The following is a 5044-nucleotide window of genomic DNA, read 5'->3' as shown; positions in this document are numbered from 1 at the left end:
CTTGAGCTCCTGAGATTCAGTGTATCCACAATAGCTTGAGTGTAATGAACTTTTCATATCAAGTGATCAAGGGTCTTTTGTTCACTTGAATAGACTTGGGACTTACCGCATAATTACAACGGATTTGGTTGACCAAAGTGTCCTTTGGTCAACACTAATCAATGGGATTGAGAATAGTTGCACCATATACAATAATAAACCTATTGAATTAATCAACTAAGATAAAACCAGACAATTTTAATTAAGGCCCTAAACTAAGGAAACATATATTAAAAATCAGGATTATAAATCCTAAGGGTAAAATGGTTAATATGTAAAATTGATTTAACCTTGAATTAAACCTAAACAATTTCTAAATGATTATAACTCCTAAAAGAAAATTCTAATTCTAAAAGAATATAATTATAATCTAATATTCTAAAAAACTATTATTAACTAAAATTATTAAAAATCAATTAACTAAAATTCTAAAAAACTATTAAGCTAATTAATCTAATCAAATGCTAGTCTTTTAATTAATCTAATCTTAACAACTAATTCTCAAAATTTCTATTAAATTAAGATTTAACAATCCTAATTAACCTAATCTTAATATCTAATCCTTAATTTCCTAACTAACCAAACACTAAAAAAAAGGCCAAGAATACATACCAAAAAGGTTAAAGATGGGCCTTGCACTGGTGGGGTGCAAGCCCGGACTAAGCATGTGATGAACGGGAGTGTGTAATCCATTTGGGCCTAAGGCCCAAACCGGTTCCGGATCACAAAACGTACATGAGGCCTCTTCATATTCCACACATACTGAAGCGAAACACGAAAAATGAACAACAAGCCCCACCGTGAATGAGAAGCTTCTCGCGTCGACGCCTCCTCATTTTCACCGTTCGCGTCTATGCCGTTTCAAAGAGAAAATCGACTTCAGCGATGTGCTCACATTCTCCATCTTCAACCAATGATAAGAAGGATCCACGACTCGATGATTGCCACCATCCGTGCGCGTGAACAGAGCCTTTCTGCAAAGTCCTCCGTCCTCAAATCGAACTTCACGCCAATGATTCGTCGTTGCCTAAACAAAAACGATTCGAATTGAATCTCGAAATTTTGCTATGGCGAGAGAGGAATGTGAGAATGAGAATCTGAAAATTTGCAGAATCAATGGTTTTTCAAAATTGCAGTGCAGTAGAGTTTATATAGAGTTCAGAGTTTGTTAGAAATGCATCTCAAATGCAACTGAAATTAATCTTAAATTTATCAGTTAGTTGGAAATGAATAAATCTGTTAGGGAGGTTTTTATTCTCTACATTACGCTTCTGTTATCTTACTGTGGAATTCAAACTTTAAATTTTGCAAGTGATGTGTTAACTTGCAACATTCATTCTGTTGCAACAAGGATGCACTACCTTGGTCTTAAATTGAATTGAGGCTTTTTGCATCTGAACTGGAGCGAGCTGCCACGGTTAGCCCTGTTATTTACTGTCAACTTGTAGGAATATAGGATTACCATTTTGTTAACTTGTTATGTTAACTGTTAATGATGTGAAGTCCTATTATGTTAGAAGTAACAATTTCTGGGTGCCCTACTTAATTTCTGAAGGAGCTTGCAGGATTGGTTTAAATTGCCCTGTTATGTTAAATTGTTAGTAAAAGGATTAACTATGTTAGTTGAGGTTAAGCCTGTTATACCAGTGATGAATTTTATGTTAGTTAGAATGTGATTGAGTTAGTATAAGGTTAGTTTGGGTGCATTTTGGAAATAGTTAGAGTCATGGGAATTTAATCGAAAATGTCGAAATGAAATGTTTAGTTAGTATATTTGATATGAAATCGAAGTGCCCATGAACTTTCTATTTTACTGAATTGGCCTCCGACGCCCTGCTATTAACTTGAGCTAAAGTAAATTGCAAAATTGATTTGTTTTTGACTTGTTTCTTAGGTGAATTCAGTTTTACTGAATCTGGCTTTGTTAGTTTGGTTAGGAAATGGTAGATTCCAGGTTGTGTTAGTGTGATGTTGACGATTGGTTATGGAATGAGCTAGGGTTTCAGTTAGCAGTAAATATGAAAAGTCAGTTAGCTCACTATGAATTGTATGTGGAGGATGATAGTTAATGGTTCTGTTATGAAAACCTGCAGGATTTTGGTTTAGTGTTATTATGAAAAAAAACAAATGAGTTCAATCCACATTTTGAATTTTGCAGGGTTATTAAATGGAAAGGCTAAATACAATAGTGCTTCTTATAACTCTTAAAACTGAAACTGTTATGGGAAGTTGAATTAGGAATTAGTCATAAGTAAAGGTTATGTGTAAAATGCAGTCATGATAGTGAGTTAGATGAGGCTATGTTATATGTTGAAACCATAATCTGAATTTATGAACTTGTTGCAGGTATTTGGGTTGAGGTTTGCGGCAGCTTTCAAGCAATGCCCGAGTGGTGCAACATGGAATCACAAAGATGGCCAACACTGTTTCATTTCAACTCGAGGCATTAGGATAGGGAAACATATGTTAGGATTATGTATGATGTAAAACTTGTAACTAAGCCCTTGTTTTAGGATCATTCAAAAATGTAATACAGAAAAAGGTGATTGACTTTATCATAATGAATCTTAATTCAATTCAAATGTACTTGTTTTATAATACAGAAGCATTGATATGGAATGTTGATGGAATTTGAATTTTTTATGGGAAGGTTTTGAATGAAAAGATATGGTTTTGTGGGATGCTAATTTAAAATGTTTGAATGTAAATTTGTAAATGGATTTGAATGTTTATTGAATGTATTGAAAGTTTTGACTTAAAAATGTTTTAATGAATGGTTTGAAAAGTTAGAAACAAAATATTGAATTGAATGTGGAAAGGTTGGTTCATGATTGGATTTTAAATGGTTTTAACAAATGGTTGGAGACTTATGGAAAGTTTAATGGACGATTACAAAATGTGTTTTAAAAATTGTTAATGAATAGTTGAAAATTGTAAAAAGGTTATGGAACCCAATTAAAAAAATGGAAATAAATTGAAAGTTGATCGAATTTGGATGCCTCGATTAAGAATCAATGGTTATGAAATCCTAAAGGTATAATTAGGATCAAATGCAAATGATCATTGTCATATGGGTCTATGGAGTAGATGGTTGACTTTGGTCAACTAGTTGACCAAAAAGTCAACAGTTGACCAAAGTCAACTGTGAGGCAAGAATTAGGGTTTTTACATATAATACAACCAAGGCATGATCCACATGAAACAAACATAAAGTTCAAGCTATAATGCATGTATCAATAGAATTTATATATGAACGAATTCGTCACCCTTGACCATTTGTACCACATGAATGAAATGGATCAAGACATACAGACCTATGCATTTGCAAATACTCAGAGACCTAAGCAATGTTTGAATCGGATGAAATACCAACCATGTAGACATGTGGGTGATGAATGATGCATGATATGATAGTCAAACATCTTTCCTCAATGAATCAGGGTTTCTTATTAAGAACAAGTTGACAAATCAAGCCATAAGGCACATTAAGATCACACCTTCCCTGATTAGGGTTTCAAATGCAGAAATAAGTGTCATGATTATGACCTTATTGAACCCAAGTCTAAAAGAGCATGTCATTAGGGTTTCCCCTCACATGATGAGTCAAACTCCATTACTCAGGCAAAACCCTAGTTTTAATTAACCACAAGCTTTGAATCTATGATGCTTGTATTAATATGAACTCATGACGTATATGAATGAAGATGGATGTGTACAGGTGAATCCCAAGTCGTAGATAAGATGAAAATATGAAAAAGTGAGGGCAAATTTTGAGGTACGACACACATAGACATGTGTCAGATCAGTTAAGAAGAAAACTTGATGACAAGTCGAGTCAGATGATCCTGATACGATATCGTTCGACTGAAGGATACAAATTGTTCGACCTAGTGAACAAGAAAATGGTGATCAACAGGGACGTGATCATAGATGAGCTTAAGGAATGAGATTTGACTGAGAATGTTAAGAAGGATTCAGTGAGAATCTTTTGCAATGAACCAGCTAATGAAGTCAAAAGAGAAATTCGACAAGAAGTCAGAGGTGAAGCAAACCCAAGCAAACCTCAAAGAACAAGACACATGTCTGCAAGGTTGCAAGAATGTGTAATTACATCAGCAGATGTGGTCAATGAAGAAAGTGAGCCGGTACATTACGCTTTCTACGCAGATGTCGAACCAATCAATACAACTGAGGCATTGAAAGATTCGAAGTGTGTGATAGAAATGAACGAAGAACTGAAGTCAATCGAAGTCAACAACATTTGGTCACTTGTCGAATTACCCCAAGACAAGAAGGTAATCGATGTGAAGTTGGTATACAAGGTGAAGTTGAATCCCAAAGGAGAAGTGACATGACACAAGGTAAGACTTGTGGCGAAAGAATTTCTTCAGAAAGAATGAATCGAATTTGATGAAATTTTTGCACCTATTGCTAGGATCGAAACAATCAGGTTGGTTGTTGGTCTAGCAAACGTGAACAACTGGAAAATGTGTCAGATGAATGTGAAATGTGCATTCCTGAATGACCCCTTAGAAGAAGTTTATGTTGCACAACCAGCTGGATTTGTGAAACAAGGCGAATAGAGAAAGGTGCACATGTTGCATAAAGCCCTGTACGGACTTAAACAAGCTCCAAGAGCTTGGAACAAGAAGATATATGAATTTATAAGGGAGAAGGAATTTTTGAAGTGCACAACTGAACATGGAGTATATGTAAGAAGAAGAAAGAGTGAATTTCTTATACTATGCCTCTGTTTCGATGACTTGTTGATAACAGGTAACTGCAAGAAGGAGATCAAAGACTTCAAAGGTGATCTCTAAGGAATTCAAAATGTCAGATCTGGGTGACATTTCATATTTCTTTGACGTCGAATTATAAAAGAGTGGTAGAGGTTTGATGATGCATCAAAGAAGGTATGCAAGCTAAATACTCAAGAGATTTGAGATGCAAGATTGCAACCCGAGTTCGACTCCAGCTGAGCCCAAATTATAACTTCCAAAAGATT

At 34.9% G+C, this 5044-nt stretch overlaps 1 long non-coding RNA gene across 1 annotated transcript; it reads left to right on the top strand.

The window, feature by feature from the left end:
* The first annotated feature begins 708 nt into the window (after nt 1–708).
* LOC127075100 (uncharacterized) lies at nt 709–2682 on the top strand. The gene is made up of 2 exons (XR_007786208.1): nt 709–1456; nt 2386–2682. It is a non-coding gene; the product is annotated as an uncharacterized LOC127075100 (long non-coding RNA).
* Nucleotides 2683–5044: the final 2362 nt, after the last annotated feature.

The sequence above is a fragment of the Lathyrus oleraceus genome, chromosome 4, assembly GCF_024323335.1.
Source record: "Lathyrus oleraceus cultivar Zhongwan6 chromosome 4, CAAS_Psat_ZW6_1.0, whole genome shotgun sequence".
In the NCBI taxonomy this organism is placed as follows: Eukaryota; Viridiplantae; Streptophyta; class Magnoliopsida; order Fabales; family Fabaceae; genus Lathyrus; species Lathyrus oleraceus.
Note: the sequence above shows the minus strand (reverse complement) of the source record. Positions and strands in the feature narration are given on the sequence as shown.